This window comes from Arvicola amphibius, chromosome 12 (genome assembly GCF_903992535.2).
Source record: "Arvicola amphibius chromosome 12, mArvAmp1.2, whole genome shotgun sequence".
NCBI lineage: Eukaryota > Metazoa > Chordata > Mammalia > Rodentia > Cricetidae > Arvicola > Arvicola amphibius.
This window is the reverse complement of record NC_052058.2, coordinates 23,440,283-23,465,185: the sequence shown is the minus strand read 5'-3', so window position 1 is coordinate 23,465,185 and position 24,903 is coordinate 23,440,283. Positions and strand designations below refer to the sequence as shown.

The following is a 24,903-nucleotide window of genomic DNA, read 5'->3' as shown; positions in this document are numbered from 1 at the left end:
GGGCTTCAGTCCATCCTCACGGTTGGACAGATAGACAAACAAGCATGAGATAGATAGCTCAATGAACATCACTAGAAGGTCCAGTGTTGCACCTCCTTTAACTCATAGACCTCTGTTCATGTCAAGAAGGCCGAACTATTAAACAAAGGAATGAGCATTTCCTCTGATGGATTCACACTGCGTGACTCAGACTACCTGCTGACTCAAGTTCAGCTACAGTTACCATGCACAAGGCCACACGAAGACTCCATACCCAACAAGTCCTTTCTGCATCAGTAAGGGAAGAGCAGAAATTGGTCAACAATATTTGAGTCCCTTTATCCAACAACATGGGATGCGTAAACTAGCATTACATCTGCTAATAAAAAGAGTATATTCCTGAATTTTTGCTGGGGTTTGGGTTTTATTTGTTAATATTTGAGATAAGGTCTCACTATGTAGCCCAGACTAGCATGAAACCTATGACTCTCTTGCCTCAGCTTCCCAAATATTGTGATTATAGAGTGCTGGGATTAGACGTAAGTAGTGCTCTTTTTATTCAAATGAGCTAAAGTTAGGTCTTCCGATTATTTGAAGAAAAGCTGGTTTTAAAGATCTGCTTATTTTTACTTTACATGTACATAACATGTTTGTTATGTGTAGCATGTGTGTCCTGGTGTCTGGAGAGGCCAGAAGAGGGCATCGGATCACCTAGGTGCTAGGATTCAAACCTAGGTCTTCTGGAAGAGCATCCAGAGCTCTTTGCATCCAAGCATCTCCAGCCTCTGGAGGGAAGTATCTAATTAACACAAAACAAAAATTAGGTATTTTTGTGAAACCACGTAGCAATATATATCAAGAGTCTGAAGTTGTTCTTATACTTTGACCTGCCAACACATTTTATTTGTTCTTGACATGCCTGGACATTTGATTCTAGGACACACTCAAGGAAATATTCTGAAATGCATGCAAAAATGTATGCATGATAATGTTTACTATAAAAGGACAAACTAGAACATAAACTTAATGACCACCTTGGAAGAAATGATTAGATAAAATTACTCCACAGCTTTAGGATAAAATACTAATGAATTTTTTTTAATGAATCCATTAAAATGTGTGTTTTCCATAAGTGAGTAAACTTGATGTTAAATATTTTGCCTATGATCAGGCATAAAAGGATTCAAAGTGCCTATGTTCTGATTTTGACTTTGTAGGAAAAAAACCACAAAATACAGAAGACATTGTATCAAAGGCACGTGGTGGCTGCTTCTATATAAGATATTACAGGTGTTCTGTTTTTCATTATTATTTTTCACTCATCAAATATTTTGTCATGAGTATATAATACTTTGATTATGAAGAAAAAATGAACAACACATTCCTCAAAATGGAAGAGGCAGTTCTCTTTATATTAAAGACTCCCCCGTCCCAAAGACATTTGGGTAAAAGACTCATAACTCCACTGTAAGCATCTCTGGTACATTTTTGACATGGATATACCAATGGCCTTAACCTGATATTAAAATTATTGCCCTACCTCTACCTTGCCCACAGACCAGAATGGGTTCTTTAATTCTTTTCTGAACATGTTCTAATATGTTGTTACCCTCTAAAATATGCTGTTCTGTCCTGATTACAATACTTCAAGTGTATGAAGTAAATTGTATCAAGAAAATGGGAATTTCACCTCTCTTGTTCTAGATAAGCATCTTGATTAATACAGCCTAAGCTTCTATTTCTTCTTCTCAGGAGGGGAAGAGTGCTAATCATGACCTGAGACTCCACCGAAGATATTTTCCTTCTTGTTGGAGACCCCTGATTCTCCACAAGTCACCCTTCCCCACTGGAGCAGCATCATTCTGAACTGTATGCTGCAGCACTTTTGGAATCTCAGGGCAGCAGAAGCCCCATGTTTCAAAGCTCTATGGAGATAATCTTCTCTGTTCCCCAATGCCAGAGGTCCAGAGTCTCATAAAACATAGGAGTCCTTGGGACAGATTTTCTTTAACTTGCTTTCCTGGGCCCAGTATGGGTGTGGTGGTTTGAATAGGAATAGCTCCACAGACTCATGTGTTTCAATACTTGGCCAATAGGTGATGGAGGACCCTCATTGGTTAATAAAGAAACTGCCTTGGCTTTTTGATAGGACAGGATTTAGATAGGTGGAGTAGACAGAACAGAATGCTGGGAAGAAGGGAAGTTAGGCAATCGTCATGCCTCTCCTCTCTGGGCAGTCACCATGACTCTCCTCTCCGAGATGGATACAGGCTAGAATCTTCCCGGTAAGCCACCACCTCGTGCTCCTACACAGATTACTAAATATGGGTTAAGCAAGATATGAGAATTAGCTAATAAGAGGCTAAAACTAATGGGCCAGGCAATGTTTAAATGAATACAATTTGTATGTTGTTATTTGGGTGTAAAGCTAGCCGTGTGGGATCTGGGCAGGATGAAAAGCAGGCCTGCTCAACTCCTCACTACACATAGGGAGTGGCACTATTAGGAGATGTGGCCTTGTTGGAGGAGTTGTGTCACTGAGGGGTGGGTTTGTGGTCTCATATGCTCAAGCTTCACCCAGTGTGCAACACAGTCTTTCCTTCTGCTGCCTGCAGGGCAAGAACTCTCAGCTCCTTCTCCAGCACCATGTCTACCTTCGCGCTGCCATGTCCTGCCATGATGATAATAGATTAAACCTCTGAAACTGTAAGCCAGCTCCAATGAAACAATTTCCTTTATAAGATCTTGTATGGCCATGGTGACCCTTCACAGCAACAGAAACTTTAACTACAACAAAGGGTGAGTGGTCTTTGGCCCCAGAGTAACAGAGAGTGCCTCTCTTGTTTCTGAACAGTCTTATAGGAAGGGAGGTTCTAAGTTGTGGCACGGCAATCCTGTGTTTTCGTCAAGAGATGGCTGTATGCTGCATTCTGAGCCTAGTGAAACACATACACACACACACACACACACACACACAGAGAGAGAGAGAGAGAGAGAGAGAGAGAGAGAGCCCAAAAGCGACACAGGAGAGAGAGAGAGAGAGAGAGAGAGAGAGAGAGAGAGAGAGAGAGCTCTACTCTTTGTGAACACCTCAGCTTGCTAAAGTAGCCCTGGAATGGGGGTGGCAACAGGAGCATCATTTCTTCACCCAGTGCACAGATGGAAAAATTGCACAAGTGAGTTGAGTTCCCAAGACCTCACATTGAAAGCCACCCCAGTAACAAGCAGTGCCCATCTCAGGGCACACACTCTGGTTCCACCAGTACCTGTTGCCATGGGTATCAACTGCTTTCTGGACATTAGGACAGAAGCATTAACTTGCATTTCACTTACTCTACATTTGCATACAGAATTAATAGTCTCTGATTTCAAGTGATAAATTAAATAATTAGGTCATGTCCACTGCAGCTGTCATCAAATCCAAAATCATGTGTTTTAACCACAAAATATTAAATGTTAAACTGAGTTTGTTCAATTATGTCCCTGGGAATCAGAAATCCCTGGGGGCTGGCTCTTAAGACAGGCTATTTCTCTGCCATCAGGGTGAATTTACTGGAGAATTTACAAAGATAAACACATACATACACAGAGGCATACACACATACATACACACACACACAGAGAGAGAGAGAGAGAGAGAGAGGCATACACACACAGAGAGGCATGCACACTCACACACATGCATGCACTCATGCACACACACGCACATGCACGCACGCACACCCAGGATCAACTGCAGAATCTCCAAAAGCTCCACTGTCCTGAGCAGTCCTTGTAGAAACCCCGGGAACTGCTCAAGCCTATGATTTCACCTCCCTGTCCACTTGTTAGGTTGCCAATCAGGGTAGAAAACCTAGGATAGAAACTTCAGCCAGCTCTGCCTGTTACCTGTTGCTAAGTCTCAACAAAGTGGAGATGACACCATCTACAGAGCCTTCTAAAAGTTTAAAAGAGCAAATTAAACCAGTGTGGGCAATAACTGGTACAGAGCAGCTTAGCCTAGCAGGTCTACAATCGGTACTGACCCTTCTCCCATCCTTTCTTTAATGATAGCTTTGCGGGTTTCTGTTGAAAGAATAATGTCACCCTGTCTCCTGCTTTGAGACCCACACAATTCTAGAAACAGAAGGATTGTCAAATAACAGTTGAAACTGCTATTGGTGAACTAGGGGAAATGCCCAAGTCTTAGGAGCTCAAGGCAGGAAGCCAGAAACTTCTCTAAATGATGCTGTAAGGGATATCTGCCATATTTAATTGATGAGTCATTGGTTGTGTGGCTATTCTCTGCAGGGCACGAGGCTAATTCTGCCTTCCAACTGCTTACCTGCCAGCTGAGAAAACATGGCCCCAAATCATGGCCTCTTTGGGGATGACATCTTCCTTTCTGGACTGCATCTAAACAGCGTGGAACTGGCCAGACAGTGTCCTGCAGGGTCCCATGTGAGCTCAGGAGGCAGGCAAGGGGTAACCCAAGTCTGTCACAGCTCTCTTAGGGCAAAAGGGTGACACAAGGAAGGGACTCAGTAAGCATCAGGTTAGTAAGTGAATCATTGAAAAAAATAAATCCAAGCTGAGTAGGGGCAATACAATCTGGCATGTGCATTCCCAATGTCTACAAGGAGAAATAAAGTGTCCTCGTCCCCTGGGACCCATCATCTCAGAAGTCAGGACAACCCAGAACCCTGCACTGCTTGCAGATGTCTCTTGGGGGGATGACTTTGGGTTGAGTTTCTTAAAAAGCTGCCTAGAAATGCCCGAATCAACTCCCGTAGATGTCAGTTACTATACCCACTCCTTTAGCCCAGGACAGGATCACAAAGCTTAGACTGAAGGCAGCTTCACCAGGAGCAGGCAGTTAAAGCCTAAGCACCTAGCTTCTGATTCATATGCAGATACCTCTGGTGACTGGAAAATAAGGAGAAGTATCAGGAAAGATTATAGTCTTGACAGCTCATAGTGTGATTAAGATGTCATCCTCACCCTGGCTCCCCTGGTCTCTCCCAAAGCCCCAATATGAGCATCACTCTCTCCCACACCCTTGGCCCATCCTTCTCTCATAGCTTCTTAAAATGCCTTCTAGGTCAAACCTGGAGGAAGTGAGCGCAGAATCCAACCACACTGCAGTAGCAGCAGCAGAACTGAGAAACCCTAAGGGCAGCCTGGTGGAGACTCTGTCCTCTTCATGGTGCCCACGCAGGCACAAGTCTCCAGGCACAGCCCGGAAGAGTAGCCACCTGGGAACACAAGCTAACCTGCAGACACTGACACACAAGTGCAGTTGGGTCAGGGAAGGATCCAGGAAGGCAAGTGCTTTAGTCCTGGGCTCTGGGACACACGAGGCCCAGGCATCTCTGCTTGCTCACTTAGACATTGGCGACAGAGTCTGGTAGTGGGACGAGAACTCTAGGCAGGAATTCTCCTATGGGCCCCAGCCTATGGGCCTGTTGCAGGAGATTTGATCACACTGTGTGAGGATGTGTCTGCTTTACCTCATCTGCCTAAGGCACCTTCTTAATGGATTAATAAAGAGCTAAATAGCCAATAGTTAATCAGGATAGGATAGGCTGGACTTTGGGCAAAGATAGGAACCCTGGGAAGAATCGGAGGCACCCAGGATTCACCAGCTTGACATGGAAGAAGTCGGACACAGGATACCGAGGAGAGGTAACAAGTTATGTGGCAGAATGTAGATTCATGTAAATGGGCTAAATTAAGTTTTAAGTGCTAGCTGGGAGCAAGCCTAAGGTAAGGCCAAGCTTTCATACTTAGTAAGAAGTCTCTGTGTCTCTATTCGGGAGCTGGCAGTCTAAAGAAAATCCGACTACATGGGCCTGATCCTAAGTGAGCAAAAACAAGCATTTTCCCTCTCCTGGGCCTTAAAACGGCTGGATAAGAGGAGCCCTGAGGAGCCTCCCAGCTCATTTGTGTCCAGGTTCTTCCTCCACAGGCTTTCAAGCGAAAGGCGCTTCACTTAGGCCTTACCTTATTCCTTAGACAAGAGCAGGCTCAACTCACTTGTTCACTGTGTAGACTCAGACCTGAAAATTTCCAATTGAGATCATCTACAGTAGGAAACTACCATGGCCTGTGTGGCCACTGGCAAGAATCTCAGTTCCAACCCCTTCACTGGGTAGGACACCCGATCCTATATGTATGCCTTCCACATCAAAGGGCAAGGTTAAACATGGCTACACAAAACCAGGAAGTTTTCCTGCTGTTTCATCAAATTTGGTCCGAACATCATTGTTCAAGCTTGTCTGCGCATGGCCTTTGCCTTGGCCTAAAAACTCTCCCCGAGGGAAGACTGTTTCTTGAGGCTTTGTAAAAAATACCCAAGGCAGTGCCACCGGCAGTTAATTATTACTTAACCACATGGACTCTGCCCCCAAACGTTTATTTCTATTTACTTGTCAGTAAATATCTACATACAAGTAGCTCTTCAGCCTCTTCCTCAAAAGGAATAGGAGAAGAAAGGAGAACAGCCCAGAAACGCTATCCTAGCTACTCTGGAAAGTTTTCTGATCACCGAACATGAAAAGTTACTGCCTAAACAAGGAGCTGGGGTAGGTATAGCAAAGAAAAGTCAAGACATGGTGGGGCCCCCAACACTGTACCCTAGATTTATTCATGCAATAAATGTCTCCTTGCCACCTGCTAAGGAACAGGGAGGCTGCTCCCCCAAACCGCTGTTAGTCTATAAAGTTAGTGATTACTTACATGTTGATTTTATACTAGAATATGATAACTGCATGTGTCCATCTTTTCATTTTTATCTTTCCTAGAGTTGACCTTCTACAGCTGACATGGTCACAGGAGGTTCATGTAGCATCTCCTGGCCATTTCCTGTCAGGTCACCCTTGAGAACTGGCACTCTCACCTGCCATTAGATATCCCCTCAACCCCGTCATATCCCCTGATCCCCCATCCCTGACACACACACACACACACACACACACACACACACACACACAGAGAGAGAGAGAGAGAGAGAGAGAGAGAGAGAGACTGCCACAGCAGTGTGACCCAGACACCAGGCCACACATTCCTGAGGGCAGGCATAGTCCCAAACACTAACAAAGCAATTACCATGTGTTGCATACCATAGCTTCCTTTTTGTTTTTCTGAAACAGGGTCTAACCCTGTAGCCTAGGCTGGCTTTGAAGTCCTATCAGTCCTCCTGTCTCAATTTTCAAGGAAATTTGAAAATTTCAGGTGCAGAAGATCACACCTGAAATCCCCATCAGTAGACAGAGTTCTTTGCTGCACATCTGGTCTCAATTAAGGTCAGTTGAACCTATTAAGAAGTTATAGTTTGGGGCTGGAGAGATGGCTCAGAGGTTAAGAGCATTGCCTGCTCTTCCAAAGGTCCTGAGTTCAATTCCCAGCAACCACATGGTGGCTCACAACCATCTGTAATGGGGTCTGGTGCCCTCTTCTGGCCTGCAGGCATACACACAGACATAATGAATAAATATTTTTTTAAAAAAAGAAGTTATAGTTAGGTTGAGAAACAGCTTGGTACCAACAACCCTAATAAAGAAGGGAGGCCTTGTGGGTCTTCAGGTGTGAGCCATAAGCGGAGTCAGATTCACTGTCCCGTGAGTCATTCCTGTCTCCTTTGTGAGTTCCCCGTCAGGTAAAAGGGTCTCATTTTACCACACTATCCTTCCAGCCTCTAGAGAGGCGTGAACTCTTCAAATAGTGGGGGGAAATCATCAGGAGGAGACAAAAGAGTCCAGCATCAAGGAAGACCTTCTGTATCTCAGTCCTGTGGTTCCTTAAGCAAGTCTCATTTTCCAAGTACAAGAGAATTCTTGGAAGAGATGCCACCTCTTTACTCAGCAAAGAACTGATGTCTCATTGTGGCAGCAGAGAAAGAACTGTAACCGAACCGAACAAGATACTCAGGCATTGACACCTGTCTTCAAAGCGGCACGTTCATATGATGCCAAAGGCTGTTCCATTACATTTTCATCGCCTTTACCCCCTTAGTCTGATAGTTAGATTAGTTTGACAATGGCATAGCTAGATACTATATATGGTGGACTGTGATGGTTAAAATGAAGTCATTAGGACTTTCAAGAGTCTGAGAGAATGGAGAGGGAGGGAGGGATGGAGGCAGGGAGGGAGGGAGGGAGGGAGGGAGGGAGGGAGGGACAGAGGGAGGGAGGGAGGGAGGGAGGGAAACACCTAGTAGTTGAAGGATAGTGATAGGAGCAAAAAGCACAAGGGGCTCATGGGAGAGTAAACCCTGCACCATGCTCACAGTCAGGAAACAGGGATGTAGAACTGGGCATGGTCATCCTAACACAAGCCTGTAAACCTGGCACTTATGTGAAGATGTTGTCCTCAGTGCTGTCCACTTTATTTTCAAGAGAGAGTCTCTCACTAAACTTGGCATCCTCTAGTTCTGGACTGCCTGGCCAGCAAGCTTCAGGGGTCTTCCTATCACCTACTTCCTGGTATTGGGTTTACAGCCACCTACCGCAGCATCCAGCAGGCACCACACCAAACACCTTAGGTATTAACCCAGTGAATTGAAAGAGGACCCCTTCAGTTAACTATCCTATACTAATGTGCTAGACAGGAAACAGTAATGTTTATCAAAAAAAAAGTCACAGAACTTCTGAGCCCCTGAGCTCAGGGGCAGCCTTCTGAACTCAGTGAACAACACAGTATCTGGCGTTTCCTCTACCAGTTGCATGCAGCACTGAAATCCCAACCCAAACAGACTGCTGAGAGCAATGGGCTTGGCCTGACACCATGCACCCAAGTAATGCCCCTAGCCATGGTCAACAGCCAACTCTTGCTGCTTTTTTTTTCAGGACACAGTATGCCAACCCAGTTTCAAATACCTCAAGGATAAAAACACAGCTCTGCTTTCTCAAAGCATTCCAGTCCCCCGCCCACCTCCCCTTCTTCTCTTTCCATCCTTGTACCCAAGGACAGCCAAGAGCTGTTGGCAAGACACCATCTCAGTCCCACAATCCCAGACCAGAGGTAAAGGGAACATGGGCAACCTGGCCAAGCCCCGGGAGCATTTTTTATGTAATTCTTTTGAAGATCTATGAGATCATTTAAGGAAAAAAAAAAAAAAAAGGACCGTTTTCATCCCTAAGCACCCCCTGGAACACAGTGCAAATTCCAAAAGGTTGCAAGGGAACTTTTCCACAGTCACAAAACCAGCAGGGAAGAAGAAAGCATAGCACTCTTTGGAAAAGTACTCAAAAGAGGGCACTGAAGGAACTGAGGTTCCTTCAACAGAGGGAAGACTCCTCAGGTGGAGAAGGGCCCACCCGGGGCAAAGCCCAGCCAAGTTCTCAACAACCCGTGCCAGAGAGAGCAAACCCACAAACCTGCTTGGGCAACACAGCAGACTCCCCACCCCAGAAACGCAGTAATGGCGGAGTACTTCATTTTACCAGATAGAAAGGTCTGGACTAGGTAGCAGATGATCCAGGCAAGCGGTCATCAGGAAACTGAAAGATTCTGTTTGAAAAACAGAGCCATGGTGGATTACACATCTAAAACCAGAACTTGGGAAGCCGAGGCAGGAGGCTGGCTGCAAGCTCAAGGCCAGTTTGAACTACACAGTGACTTGCATGCCAATGTAGGCTATAGAATGATAAGTTGTTTGGGTAGGGGGGGCAAAGGGAGAAAATGACAGGGGGATGCTGGGAAGATGGCTCAGTAGAGAGGAGAGCTTGGTGCACAAACCTGAGAACCCAAGTTCAAATTACCAGTCCCCATGTAAGTATCCAGGCATGGCAGCAGGTGCATGCCTGTAACCCAAGTGCCATGGGATGGAGACAGGAAGACCACTGATGCTGGCTGACTGCCAGCCTGTCCCCGAGGAGCAAGGGACTAGGGCAGAGAGTGATAGAGCAGGACACTGGATGTCCTCCATGCACACACATGTCACATATGGCACATGCACACCGAAGGAAGAAAGGATGCGGGTGGGAGAAGGGAAACAGAACAGTATGTCTAGGATTCTCGTTCAAGGCTGCAAGCACCGTGTTATGTGACACTTGCTGAAGTGTCAGTCCTGGATCTCCGCAGAGCTTGTGAGACAGGCAGCCTTAGCAGCTAAGTCACACTCCAGTAAACTGCCAGCTTTGCCTTGGCTCTCCAGGCAAACTCGCCAAAAGCTCAGACAGAAAAGCAATGTCGAAGGAAGGAAGGAAGGAAGGAAGGAAGGAAGGAAGGAAGGAAGGAGGGAGGGAGGGAGGGAGGGAGGGAGGGAGGGAGGGAGGGAGGGAGGGGAGGGGAGGGGAGGGGAGGGGAGGAGGAAGAGAAATGTCTGGACCCAGAGAACAGAGCAACAAAAGGAGCTTCTAACAGGTACCGGAGGGTGAGGGAAAGATGACCCCAGGCTGTGGAACAAGGGCATCATTTCTAAGATGTGCCCCTTTCCTCCATTTCCCTTCCACAAGCAGGTGAGATTCTTGGGGGAGTTATCTGGGAAAGGAACAGACAACCAAACAAATAGAGATGAAAGCTGTGGGGATTCGCAGTCTTGGCTGCTCGTCAGCAAGACAGACAAACATTTATGAAATGATAAAAAAGGAAACAAATTAATATTATCCACAAGCATAGATTCTCCAACACTCTCTCCTCCCTCCACTCCGACTTGATTGCTTATCTAGTTCCTTCCCAGCCTTCACCCATTCCTCTTTGATCTCTTTTAGGGCCGTTTCAATAGCCCCATGTCTAACAGCTATGAGAGCCAGGGCGCATGCACCAGTGTAATGTGGTACAGAATCTTATTTCCCATCACTTCCGCGAGCCTCTACTTCAGCCTGGAAGAGTCCTCAAATCCATCTTAAGCCCATGTATAACAGACAACCTGTTATTAAAATTAACCTAAAGTGGGACATCTAAGCCAGATGTTCCAGCACCTAGGAGTAGAAGTAGGAGCATCAAGGGTTCAAGGCCAGCCTCTGTTACCTGTTGATAAGGAAATAAATGTATAATGGGGGACCTAGCACTCCTGTTAGGACAGAACAAGCCACAGGATGCTGGCTAGAGCTCTGTTTTGGCCACTTCAGTATTGTTCCTTAACTTCCTTGGAATCCTAGGGTCATCTTTTTCGGTTACAATTCAAGCACTCCCAGGGTTAGAACAATCCTAGCGAGACACTGAGGATTCTCAAAAGGTCAAGTTGAACTCTCAATATAGTGATGTCATCAGCTGTGACTAGCTGACTCCTCACACATCGACACTTCCTTGATACTCCTAAATGGTATTTGGAAGGCAGAGAAACCAGGCCAGCTAACTTCAGGGACTGTAGACAGTATAAAGACTCAGTTTGCTAGGCTCCAGGACAAGGACATCAGGACTTCTGCTGAGCTTCAAGCTAAAAAAGCAAACACAGCAGATGCAAAATCACCCAAAAGAAACAGAAAGATGCCCTGGCTGCTAAACACTGGTATTTTAAGCTCGACCCCCTATCATAGGCCAGTGGCAGGGTAGATCCTTGCTGTGGGGGTCAAACCAGCCTTTGCGGTTCCTTCTTCCTCTAGTGGATCTAACACATCTTACCCACAGTTCTCGTCCTGTGGGTCCCAGCAACCCTTTGACTTCTCATTCTATCCGCTCTGGCCTACTCCACTAGGTCTTTCTTATGCTCTGCTCGAAACGTCACCTTTCCATCCTGCTAACAGCAACAGAGAACCCAAACAAACCCTTGGAGAATTCTTCAGAGCCTTTTCCCATCCAACAGAATCATCTTCAGAGTGCCAACCACCAGGGCTGGCCCCAAAGGCTGACAGTCTAAGTTATAGTTCTTGGTACCCACATGGTGGGAGGAAAGCATGAACTCCCACGAGTGGTCTTCTGACCTCCACAAACATGCCACAGCATATGTCACACACACAATAAACAAACAGTTTTTAAAAGAATGTCAGCGTTCATACTGGCATCACACAAATCCCCAAACCCCTGTGCACTTAGAAGGGTGAAACAGAAGGATCACAAGATTGGGGCTAGCCTGAGCTACATAGGAAGATTCTGTCCCAAAAACAAGAACAAACAAAAATCTGGAAAGAAATCAAGGCAATGACTTAGATGATATAACAAGCAAGCATCAGAACCCCTTGTAGGACCTGTTATAACACATCTTGTTAAGTCACATCTCCAGGGTCTTGGGGACAGCTCAAGACTCTACATACCTAGCAAACTCCCAGGTGAGTCTGATAATGCTAATCTTATATCACACTTAGACCATTGTGTGTGTGTGTGTGTGTGTGTGCACACATGCATGTTTTACACATGAAAAGCACACTACCACTGAGTTACATTCTCAGTTTTTTTAAAAAAAGCCATTGTTTGAATATCCCTAACTATTCCCTTCAAGAGGACAATCACCCCTCCCCATGAGAAGCAGTAACACAAAATCTATTAGCTGAGCAAAAATCACAAGCCAGAATCTACACAGACACTTCAGCTTACTCTAACTAATTCTAAGCGAATAGAAGAGTGCTGAGTCTAAACGAACGGTGCAATTGCAATAATTATTATTATCACCATTATTAAAATTAATTGGTCAATAAATCTTGATCAAAAGGATCAAAAGCAGATGACAAACACAAAGAGGTCAATTTCGGAATCAATCTGAGCTCAGCCGTCTCCTGCCCCTAGGCCTCTTTAAGGGGTCAAGTAGAACAGGGGAATGTAGCCAGCTATCTGGGAAAAGGCAGCAAGAATTTCTGGAATCCCTTATCTCCTCTGCCAGGCCAAACACAGATTCCTCAAGCAACTCAGTAACTCAAAGAGTACAAACTAACAGTCCTGAGAAGATCTGGGACTCCCCCACTACACCTCCTGGCTGGTGCCTTTTCTCTCAACTCTACCAGGACAGAGAAGAAACAGAAAGGAAAGAAGCTAAGCAGCTCCCTTCTCAAATCACTACAAGGCTAAGATGCTTTCAAACAACAAAGGCATCCCCTCCCCTGCAAGGAGTGTTAGCAGAAGATCTGGGAAGACCAGCACCCTGGGGAAGAGGAGAGCCAGCTTGATGAAGCAGAGGGCTGCATAAAAAGAGCCACAGAGCAGTTTTATCTTTACCTCATTATTATTACTAGTCTATGCATGTTCATGTATGTGTGTGCGTTACTAGTCTATGCGTGTTACTAGTCTATGCATGTTCATGTATGTGTGTGCGTTACTAGTCTATGCATGTCACTAGTCTATGCATGTTCATGTATGTGTGTGCATGTACATGTGCGTGTGCGTGTGTAAAGCAGAATTCAATCTTACATGCCATTTCTCAAATGTTCCTTAGGTGTTATCCATCTTGGGTTTGGTTTGTTTCATTTTGTTTTGTTTTTTGAGACAGAGTCTCTCAGTGGGGTCTGGAGCTTGCTTATGAGGCCAGACTGACTAGCAAGGGAGCAGAAGGAAACCTTTTTCCACCTCCTCAGATCTGAAATTATGAACAAGTTTCACCAAGCCAAATCTAACAATCTGAGTTCAATCCCTGTTACCCATTTGGCAGAAGGAGAGAGCCAGGCCCACCAAATATCCCCTGACCTCCCTACTTGCTGAGGCACAAGTGTGTGTTCACATGCATACATTCAAATAAATATTTTTTTAAAATAAGTTAGTATACCAAAGCCAAACATAGCAGCACACGCCTTTCACCACAGTATTTGGGAGGCAGAAACAAAAGGATCGAGAGTTCAAGGACATTTTGGCTACACAGTGTTTGAGGTTAGCCTGGGCTTCATGAAATCCTGTCTCAGGAAAAAGAGAAGCAAAAGAATTAGCAGATAGCTAACAAAAATGATACCATTTCTTCCAAAATAAATTATTAGTAAATAGGGACTTTAAATGCTTTCCTGTTTCCAACAAAGCTGGCTTAGATAAGCATGTTATTTTGGTTTTTCATAATGCTGGTTTCAAGTGATAATTACTGGGTAGTTATTAATAGCCAAAATGTTCAGCATGAAAAAGATGAACCTCTAGGTGTTGGGTTTGTTTTAATTTTTTATTTTTCAGCAATACTAGGGATCAGCATCAGACCCCCAGGAGGCCAGGCATTTAGCTCTACACCTGACCCCAAAGACCATCCTTAAACTTTCTAGCATAAGGCCAAAGGTCAGGATGTAAGTATCCTGATACATATATGCCATGCTGCAAATGCAAATCTGCATCTCTTCAGAAAGTATGAATTTTAATATCAACCAACTAATAAAAAGAAAACTGAAGGTTGGCATGGTGACTTAGACTCATCATCTCAGCATTTGGGAAACTAAGGCTAGCCTGGGCTACAGAGGAAGAACTCTTCTAAAAAAAAAAAGCAAAATAAAACAAAATAACTCAAAAGAAAAGGGAAATGGAAATATTTATCATACTGGGACAATTCAGCAAAATTTACTGTACTTCTCAGCTGGCATGTAACACCACCACACACACAGCCTAAGGTCAAACTTCCTCTCTTCACTTTTCCCAAAGATTCAAGAGCAAGCTCTTACACTGCATGGCTTGGGCACAGAACCCATAAACATGATTGCTGGCCCTGTACTCTTAAGAAACAAATCAGGAAAGCTAGCGGTCTGGGTCTTATTTGGGACATTAGCAACAGAGCATTAATCAAGTATTATAAAAATGGCCTATAAAGAGACAGCATGTGAGCCTGTCTCTGGCCACAGAAAACCGAGAAGAATTATCTCATTAGGCAGAGTTTGTGGAGGAACCCACTGAGCAGTCTCCCAGCAGGCCACAGATAATTTACAAAATGATCACAAAGGGGTTATTTGCTTATGCAAACTAGTACCTTCTACGTGACAGGTGCAGTATGCCACTTGACCAGAAGTTGTGTCTATGGGTGTCCTAAATGTGAGTGAAAACCAACACCAATTTTAAGAGACCAGCTTTCTACACCCAGCAGAGGAGAAGTCAGTGGGTGGGTAAACTGGTCACTTTGACTGCTACTGATTTCTCCTGTGAGGAAAAGACCCCCTCACAGAGAGAAGGATGGCAAGCCAGGGACAATGACCGGAGATGTTTTCCCACTATACCTATGTGGCCCTCAGAACTCCCCAAAGTGCCTTATTTCTGATCTTACACGATTGAGAATGTATCACTGCGTCAGGCAAAGTCCAGAGCATCACACGGCATCTCAGACACAATTCTCAAAGAGTACAGCAAGGAAGTACGTGGTCATGACTGAAAGGGGCACAGCTCTGGATGTGACCGCAACCACAGGACCACTGTGACTCAGATTCCAGCTCAGGAAGAATCTGCTTACATCCTCCAATCAGTGATCCACATTGGAATGAATCACCACCATGCTCGGCCAGAATCATGTGTCTCTTCATCCCCGTGCATGGTGGAGAGGGAAGCAGGGACACCCAGAGAACATGATGTGGAGCCAAGGGTAACACATGCATCAAAAGGCCTAGAATTCTCCAACACTTTGAATACACATGCATATAGAAATATATTCTAAAGAAATAATGGTGAACGTGGTCAGTGATAAACCAGAATGAATGTGGTCTAGGATAAACTAGAAACAATCTAAATGTCAAAAAACTTATACTAAGTAAATTATACTATTCCAATTTAGTAAAACCCAAAGAGCTGGTGAGATGGCTCAGCAGGCAGAGTGGCTGTGTTAAGAGTCTGATGATTTCAGTTCAATCCTCAGAATCCATATAAAGTTGAAAAGAAAGAACCAGCTCTGCAAAGTTGTGGGTTTTTTTGACATACACGCACGCGCGCGCGCGCACACACACACACACACACACACACACACATTCACATGCATATTTCACATACATACTCATACACAGTCACATACACACATCACGGTATGCATATGTGCATGCACATGTATGCACATACACTGTACAAATGTACATGCATAATGACAAATATTTTAAAATATGTTAATAAAGTAATGTAGCCATTCAAAATGTAAAAAAATAAATGATGCTAGAAATAATTATTTAAAGACATAAAATTACTTTATAAAGCCGGGCGGTGGTGGCGCACGCCTTTAATCCCAGCACTCAGGAGGCAGAGGCAGGCGGATCTCTGAGTTCGAGGCCAGCCTGGTCTACAAGAGCTAGTTCCAGGACAGGCTCTAGAAACTACAGGGAAACCCTGTCTCGAAAAACCAAAAAAAAAATTACTTTATAAAATAGCAAGTGAATAAAGATTATAAAATATTCTGCATGGAAACATCTCATTTTATTAAAAATACTCCATGTTTTCAAAATCTATTCTATTTTATTTTTGGATTTTGAGACGGTCTTATGTGGCACAAGCTGGTCCAACTCCACTATGTACCTTAGTTACACTTGAACCTCTAACCCTCACAAGTGCTGGGATGCTGGGTTTACTGGCAGGTACCACCACACCCAGCTTCGTTTGCAAAAATTATAAGCTGAAAATATCTGTCTATAACAGAAACCCAGAGACTCCTTGTTTAAACAACAAACACTTCTGAAATTCTGAAGGCTAGAAAAGCCAACATCAAGATGCTGGGGGGTCCAATGTCTGCTGAGAGCCTGCTTCCCAGTTTCTAGACAACCATCTTCAAACTGTATCTTCATATAACCAAGAGTTAGCTCCGATCTCTTCGAATTCTTACAAGGCTACCAAGCCCCTCATATGAGCCCTGCCCTGGTGACACTACCTGGACCTGAGTCTCACCTCCTAATACCGTTTCACTAGGAACTGGGGTTTCAACACATGAATTGGAGGAAAGGGGAACACAGACATGCAACCCATAGAAAGAAAATGTAAAATGCACAGTGATCATGTTAGGTCAGGGGAGATCTGCTTTGCTTCTTTCCCATCCCCCCCATTTAAAAAATAATCTTTTTATGAGAAATGTGATTCAGACTTTGCATCAAAGCAAACAGAAATCGCTGTTTAAAGATAATTAAATGTACCATGGAACATCTCACAGGCTTTCAACGCCCGTGCGTGGGAGACTGTCACAGCAACTCAGGAACAAGTGCACCCGTATTAAGATTTCTGCCCAGCGACAGGCATTAGAACACAGTGCCAACCACAGTGTGGCTTTGCTGCATGCTTCCAGAGCTTAAACAACTGCTGCTGGATATAGGCCCATCTTGGTGCCATAATTACCAGTGTTATCTTAACATTCACAAAAAAATATGTCAACAAAACATTAAGAAAAGCGACTAGGAAAAAAAGGAGGAAGATCTGCCCTGGCTCCCAGGCTAAGCTTATCAGATTTACTCCCTTCCTTGGACCTGGCACTGGGGAAACCTGAAGGAACTGCAGAAGCTCAGAGTGTCCTCAGAGAAGGACAGGAGGTGTCAGGCAAGGGGTCAGAACTGGAATCTGGTTCCAGGAGGAGACATCCGTGCACATTCTTCTGAGAGAGAGAGGGGGAGGAGAGGGAGAGGGAGAGGGAGAGGGAGAGGGAGAGGGAGAGGGAGAGAGAGAGAATGGTTTCATCTCCTCCATCACGAAGCCCATGGCACTCCTCCATATTCTATTTGCTTTTATACTGTGTGCACATGTGTGAAAATGTTCCTTTAGAACATGCATTATAATCTAGAGATTCTTCTAGCAGCTCTGGAGGTGGGTGGAAACGCTCACTCCTACAGAAAATCAGAAGTACAAGCCAACGCAATCTGTCTCACTGCACATGGTGAGCTAACACGAGAGCCCAAGCTTAAGGACACAGCTCCGACTCAGTCACCTCCTTACTCCCCTGCCCTTTACCCACACTGGCTACCCAGAAGACCCTGATCGAGACTCTAGAGCCCCTCAAGGCACTAGAGTGTTGACCAAAGGCTAAAGTACTCTGCTGTAGCAATGAGTTTGGGGAAGTAGGGTAGAATTAGTTTAGCACAGAAAACATGAGCTGCCAACTAATGCCACCAAACAGAGATAGAGATGCCTGCACCTGCACCCCCTCTCTCACAAAGATGTCCACATGCCGATTCCCAGGGCAGTGAACATGTAACCTAACACTATGAAGGGAACTTCATAGATTATGACTGAGTTAAGCACCTGGAGACAGATTACTTTGTCTGAATCACCCAGTGGCCAATGTAAATTTCAAAAAGTCTTAGACATGGAAAAAGAGGCAGAATAGGAGCATATAATTAATATATATATATATATATATATATATATATATATATATATATATATGAGATACAACAGCTCAGGATCTGAAGGTGCTGGAGGCCATAAGCCAGGAATGCTGGTAACCCCTTGAAGCTGGAAAACCCAAGGCAAAAGATTCCCTAGGAGTTGCGGGAAGAAATACAGCTTTGCTGACACCTTTATCTTAGTTCAGCGAGATTGTTAGACCTCTGATATACATAATCTTACAATAAGCTTATTGAATTTCAAAGTTTGTGGTGATTTATTACAGCAGCAATATAAAGCAATATAGATACTAACTTTGTACTAAAATGGGGTTTCTCTCCATGTAGCCCAAGATGGCCTGGATCTGGATCCTCCTGCTGTGGCATCTGGAGTACTGTGATTACAAGCATGTACCACCACATCATACTGAACAATTACTATCATGAACCTGGTCCTCACTGCGGCACAATGAACAAGGCTTCTTAATTCAACCCAACGCTCTCAGTCAGTCAGTCTCGGGAGCTACTGTAAATCAAGACTGCTGACTTTGTACAGGCATCCTCTGGGGACCTTGCCAACTGTGCTGGACACAAGATTGATGGAGCAGAGATGACTGTCGGGACGCCACACGATACAAGAGAGAATAAGGTGTTGGAGACAGGTAAAACAGGGCTTAAATGTTGCTTGCTGCGTGGTGAACAGCAAGCAACACACCTAAGTTTACTTTTACTTTTCACCTGAAACAAGGTAAAAATACCAGCTTGACAGTATTGTGACCAACTGTAAAGATGCATATGACAGCCCCCATGCACAGTGCCTGTCAGGGAGTAGACACTATAAATGGGAGCTGACATAAAATGGCAATTATTATTCTCTCTCTCTCTCTCTCTCTCTCTCTCTCTCTCTCTCTCTCTCTCTCTCTCTCTCTCTCTCTCCACTCCCACTCAGGGTAAGGAGTGACGTGACCTTGACTCCCTTTCTCCTTTGTCAGATAAAGAAAGCAGACAGTCCCCTAGCCACCTCCCTCCATTCCTCTGTGGATCAAAACAGCAATGGAGGTGGAAGCACCACGAACAACACAGGCCCAACACAGACAAAGCAGGAGGGTTTTCATTTCTGTACATGAACTTTCCAGAGTCTTCCAGAAGAGCTAGCTTTCTCAGGTCAAGGCCAGAAAAGAAGCTGCACAAGCTGCACACCCTTGGTTCACCTCAGCCCATTGTGGGAAGCCCACCATGCTTCCTGCCTGGTATAAGGGGCACAGCTAATAGAGCTCGTGCCTTATCTGAGGTATTGTTCCTCACAGAAGGCACAGATGAAATAAGTCGGCCACTCTGGCCTCTGGCCTCTCCCCCCCTCAAGCCCATTCTCTGATTCTGGGCTGTCAGGAAGCATCCACACCCAAAGCGGTTAGGTTTGCTCTGCTTACCTATCCAGAGGGCCTTGGAAACTGTGGGCCAGGAGCAGCAAGCAGCAGAGATGCTCTCAACACTGGAGCTGCCTCACAGTAAATAATGGAAAAACTGAAAGAGCTGACAGAGAGGCTTCATCTTTTCAAATGAGAGAATTATGCAAATAAGTTATTTTAAATGGAAATCATTATTTAAAACATGGGACATAGAGATTATATTGAATTTTGCCTAAATTTGTGGACTGGGCTGAGTTAATTAACTATTGATTTATTGTAGTTTTTCTGACATAACATGATAACAGGACGTCCTTTATTTCACCTCTGACTCTGACAACACTCCTACACAGAGGCAAATCCTCACAAAAATTATGTAAGGGATCCTGCTTTCTCAAAGGTGTGTCTTAAGATTCAAAACTATTCAAATCTTCCTCTTTTGAAGCTGGCTTCTTGTCAGTGTGCCACATGTTTTTCTCACTAATTATGTGTGGCTCTCACCCTACCTACTTCTCATTTATCTGTGAAGAGGTTTGAGCAGTGCCCAGGAAGCCTTTTATTGACTACCTATCAGCCTAAGCCTTCCACAAGACTTGCAGTTGATGGACTTTTCATTGTATTGCCAGATTCAAAAGCTCAGGCTTGGATAACGGAAGTAAGCAGCTGACAGAAGAATGCAAAAGAATAGATGTTGGTGCTGAGGGAGGGGAGGAACTGCAGAATGGGGACCCCTTTAGTTTCCTACTGGTCAATAACCAGTGGCCACCAAACAGCACACCTTTGTTAGCTGTCAGTCTCTCCGGGGTCCTTTACTGAGGTTCTTGCAAGGCTTCCATGGTAGTGTTCACAAGGCTGGGATCCACTGATGAGCCTGCATCCTCTAAACTGACAAGGCTGTTGGCAGAACTCAGTTCCCTGCAGCTACAAGACCACTGTGGTTTGAAGCCCCTACTGGCTCACATTTTCAGCACTTGTTCCCCAGGGCTGGGGCAGTTTCGAGAGATTGTGGAGAGTTAAGAAGATAGGGCCTAACTGAGTGAAGTCGGGAACTCGGCCCAGAGCCTTTCAAGGTTGTAGCCCAGGCCTTGGTTCAGTTTCTGCTCTCTACTTCCTAATCTGCCACAGTGTCTTCCCACCACCACAAGCTCCGCCATGCTTTCTATGCTACAATGACCTAGAACCTCCCAACTGTCAATCAAAATAAACCTTTCCCCCTATAAGTGGATTCAGGCATTTTGTCACAGCCACACAAAGGACCACAGGGGTCACTCTCAGCAACTAGAGACTCCTGTATTTCCTCCCACACATCCCTCTCACAACATGGCTCCTGAGGTCTCATGTTCTGAGATAGTTTTACACTGTGTAAAGATGTATTTGCTATGATGGATGTAATAAAGAGCTGACCAGCCAATAGCTAGGCAGGAAGTAAGTATAGGTGGAATTTCCAGGGAGAGAAACAACAAGGAGAATTTAGGTGCACGGAGACACCAGGAGACACGGAGAGGAAATGAGGTACAAGATGGAAGAGAGGTAATGCCACATATAGGGTGGAAATTAATATAAATGGGTTAATTTAGTTATAAGAGCTAGTTAGGAACAAGTCTAAGCTATAAACTGAACTTTCATAATTAATAAAAAGTCTCCATTATAGCATGATTAATAAAAACCCAGAGACAGAAAAGTCAGAAAATCAAACAGCCAGCCACTGGCTCTTATCTCTACCGCAGTCCAAAATGGCGATCCTGCCTCCAGGAATCTCAGAATGAGACTGAGACTGAGAGCTGTCTCCTCCCGTCTTACATTCCTCTCTAGGGCTGGGATTAAAGGTGTTCACTACTACCACCCAGTTTCTATGTCAAACTAGTGTGGCTACTGGGATTAAAGGTGTTTGTCACCACTGTCTTGTTTGTAAGGCTGATTAGTGCAGCTGTTTTACTCTCTGAACTTCAGGCAAGCTTTATTTATTAAAATACAAATGAAATATCACTAAACTCCATGTCATTCATTGGGAGCTGGCCGGTGGTACAGAAAAAGACTCGTTACTGTCTACACTACCTGCAGGAGCAATAGCAATTCCAGTCTGCTAAAATGGAGTTTTGCATCATACAGCCAGGAACTTTATGCAATGGGGTCACTGGCTACTTCTACAGTGACTGTCTCAGGAGTTGACTGTGCTGTTGTTGGGGCCACTCCTGCTTTCCAAACCACAGTTTACTTCAGAAATTCAAACACAGAAGACCTCATAGCCTGGTCCTCTCCTTTCACCTCGTCGTCTCCATCCTACTCCGGGGCTCTAATTTGGGCCTTGACAGTCTTTCTTTCCTCCTCTGTCTTCAACGGTGCCCAAGAGCCAACAGCTCTCACCATGTCTCTTCTGACAGAAACATCTCAGTAGCCCCCACCATCAGCAGGATAAACTCAACTTTCAGCACACACCTCAATACCTCTGTGACCTTATTATCTAAGAAGTTAAATGTCAAGTGTATCCTTGCCCAGTCTCCCTGTGCTCTATTCTGAAGTCCCAGGATGTGCTGGCCTCTGGCTGGACTCTCCTCTTTGTCTCCTGTCCTTAGCTGGAGGACCACATCCTCTGTGAAGTCTGCCTTGATCTCCCCAGGAGGCTCTGTGTGATTGTTCTCCCACATTCACTCCCTGTGTGATTAGCTCCTCACTCCCTCTGCCCTACAAGACAGTAACTGGTTTCCAGGGTCTTTTCACCAGACTGGGAACATCTGAAGGGGAACAGCTAGGAACTGCTCTCCTTCCTGCATTTTCAACAGCAATGGCTACTGGATTTATCATGTTTCCAGCCCAGCATAGTGAGTGAGACACAGACTGTAGAAATGTGTTTGGAGACCATCTTGATCCCCAATAGCCGTGTTCTATGGCTTAGATAGACTCAACGCTTCATGTGTTGAAACTTAGTTCCCATTGGGCAGAATTAAGAGATGAAACTTCATCTGACTCTGGTATTGAGAGGTGGAGCTAAGGTGGGGCCCTTAGGAGGTCACTGGGATTGGATAAGGCCATCAGGGTGGAGTCCCTGCAACTGCATCTATACACACACGCACGTACACACACACACACACACACACACACACACACACACACACAGAGACAGAGAGAGAGAGAGAGAGAGAGAGACCATTTATTGCCATGTGATGACCTGTACTACCTCAGGACTCTGCCACAGAGAGCCATATGTAGCCCCTCCAACTCTGACCTCCAAAATCTCCTCCATCATTTATCCGGTGTTAGGACTATGTTCCTGGGAGCAGCAGCAGCAGAGCAAGGCTAACACACACGACACAGGTCAACTCACTCGCTTTCTTTGTGCCATGGTTTCATCACCTCTAAAATACGAGCGGTGTAAACCTAAGCAATTCTTCCCCTAAGACCATAGCCTTACTGTTTATCCAAACGAAATTAAAATGTTTGCCTCCATAATAACCCGCATACAGATGTTTGCAGTAGCTTTTCTCATAATTGCCAAACCTTGGAAGCAGCCGACGTGTGCTTTAGGTGGTGAATGGATAAGTAAACTGTGGTGTGTCAAACAATGGAGTAGTAATCACAGCTCAGGAGGCGTGAGTTAGAAGGCTTTGAGGAAACACGGAGCAACCTTAAACATGCCTCCTTCTGAAAGAAGCCAGTCTGAAAGACTATATTCTGTATGATTCCAGAGGCATGACTTTCTGGAAATGTCAAAGATTATGGAGGCAGTGAAAAGATCAGTAGTTGCCAGGGGGCAAGGAGGGAGGAAGGAAAGCAGGCGGAGCATAGGGGGTTTGCAGGGCAGTGAACGTCCTCTACCCAGACCTCCGACACTGAACATTCGCCACTGTCTATTTGCCCAAAGCAAGCACGACCGTAAGCGTGAGCCTGACATGACACATGGACTTTGGGTGATAACAATGTGTCACTGTAGGGCCATCGATTGTCACCACTGTGTCCCTTGAGTACGTGATGGCAGCAGCCGCAGAGACGGGATGTGGGAGTGGGAACACGGGGTTCCTCTGTACTTTCCATGCAAGTGTTTCAAAAATTGTTCTCAAACACTGGTTTATTAATCTTTATCAAGCAGAAAAATTTCCATCTTTATGCAATTAAAATGTGTATAAATAAAAAGCCCCGTGAGCATGCCAAAATAAACAAAAGAGTAGGAAAACTCTGGATGTCAGCATCTGGATCGACAGGGCAGCGACCTGCCAGGAAGTGGAAATGTGAGAAAAGGCAGAGCAGAGGGTAAACTGCAGTGGCTCAGCCCTGTGGTCGGGGCCCGATGCCAACCACTCAAATGGCAGACTCCCTTCCAACCTACCTGGAAGGCCTGCTATCACAGCCTGCCCCGAGACCTGAAAGGGTCATGTGTGGGCCAGTTCCTCTCCTGAGTCACACAAGGTGAGTCACTCTTGACACAACCTCCCCAGGGTTCCTGGCCCTTTGGACCAAAGCAAAGGGGAATATGGCTCGTGGGACTGAACTGCTCAACACCAGAATGGTCCTGAGCTCCAAACCCAGAATTACCCTTCTCGTTCACATCACTTCCTGTATTTAAAAGAGAACGTTCTCTAGGCCAGCAGAATGGCCGCTGGTAAAGGTGCTGGCGGCCATGACTGACAGCCCAAGTTTAACCCCAGGGACCCACATGGTGGACTCAAGGAATTATCTCCTACAAGCTGTTCTCTGATCCCCACACAAGCTATGTGGAACATGCGTGCCCACCACAGCCACACACAAATAAATTAACTTTTAAATAATGGTTTAAAGGTCTCTGACATGAGGACACTTGCCACTTACAGCTGGAAAAAGAAAAATAGGTCAGTATAGAGGCAGGTCAACAGCAGAGTCGTCAGTTTTCAGAGTGAGCTGGTATTGCCCTGATAGAATTAGGGGAAAGCAGATGTTAAATGTGGAAAAGTCCCTATGCGTGTTTATCTAATTGATTTGAAAACTTGAATCTACATAAAAACCTGCCTAGGAGCCGGGCGGTGGTGGCGCACGCCTTTAATCCCAGCACTCGGGAGGCAGAGGCAGGCGGATCTCTGTGAGTTCGAGACCAGCCTGGTCTACAAGAGCTAGTTCCAGGACAGGCTCTAAAGCCACAGAGAAACCCTGTCTCGAAAAACCAAAAGAAAAAAAACAAAACAAAACAAAAAAAACAAAAAAAAAAACCTGCCTAGGAGTGTCTTTTATCAGCTGCGTTCATAACCATCAAATTCTAGAAGCAACCACAAGGCCTTTCAGTGGGTGACTATATAAACTGTGGTACATCTGGAATATTATATGGTAACCAAAACAATGAGCTATCACACCACAAAAGAGACATGAACCTCAACTACATATTGCTAAACAAAAGAAGCGGCTCTAAAGAAGCTACACCCTCTGTGGTTCCAATTACATGACAAAGACAACACTATGGTGACACGGAACGG

The 24,903-nt window shown here is 45.0% G+C and overlaps 1 protein-coding gene across 3 annotated transcripts in view; it reads right to left on the bottom strand.

The window, feature by feature from the left end:
• The window catches only part of LOC119827302 (carboxyl-terminal PDZ ligand of neuronal nitric oxide synthase protein-like), a 295,495-nt gene that overhangs the window by 176,660 nt on the left and 93,932 nt on the right, over positions 1 to 24,903 (bottom strand). The window contains exon 1 of one of the 3 annotated variants that reach the window (XM_038348857.2): positions 5,962 to 5,980. The exons of the other annotated variants lie outside the window; for them this stretch is intronic. The gene's annotated coding sequence lies outside the window, so the exon portion shown is untranslated. Of the gene's footprint in view, positions 1 to 5,961; positions 5,981 to 24,903 lie in introns of those variants that run through there. 3 annotated transcript variants of the gene reach the window in all.